A 591-nucleotide genomic window follows, 5' to 3' on the forward strand; every position below is an offset into this window, starting at 1 on the left:
TGTTCGCATTGAATTAAATAGACGTAAAGATATTGTTTTAGTCTAAATAAAGCTATAGTCTAGTTATGTCATAAATAAAAGGGTCGAATTTTTGCAAATTTTTCGAAGAATTGCCAAATTTAGACTCTTTTTTTTCGACATAACTAGTAACTATGGCCCTATAAGATGATGATTACACAATATATGAGCATATATGACAATATTATCGCAATTTTAAAAAGTGGCAAGGCCAAAATATCAAGTTTTTAAAATTTATTGATGTATATGATCATATATTGCTTTATGATCATCTTATAATACCATAGAACCCAGTTAAGCCGAAAAATAAAAAGGTCGAAAATTGGCCATATATCGAAAAATCCCTGTACTATAGTACAGGGAAATTTTCGAAAAATGATCGATTTTCGACCTTTTTATTTTTTGACATAAATCGTTACTATTGCATAATAAACATGCGCAGAGGCGAATAATGGGTTCTGCGCATGTCAATTGTGCTATAGTAACCAGTTTTGACATAAATGGTTACTATACCATAATAAACATGCGCAGAGGCGAATAATGGGTTCTGCGCATGTTAATTGTGCTATAGTA

This window comes from Antedon mediterranea, chromosome 8 (assembly GCF_964355755.1).
Source record: "Antedon mediterranea chromosome 8, ecAntMedi1.1, whole genome shotgun sequence".
NCBI lineage: Eukaryota > Metazoa > Echinodermata > Crinoidea > Comatulida > Antedonidae > Antedon > Antedon mediterranea.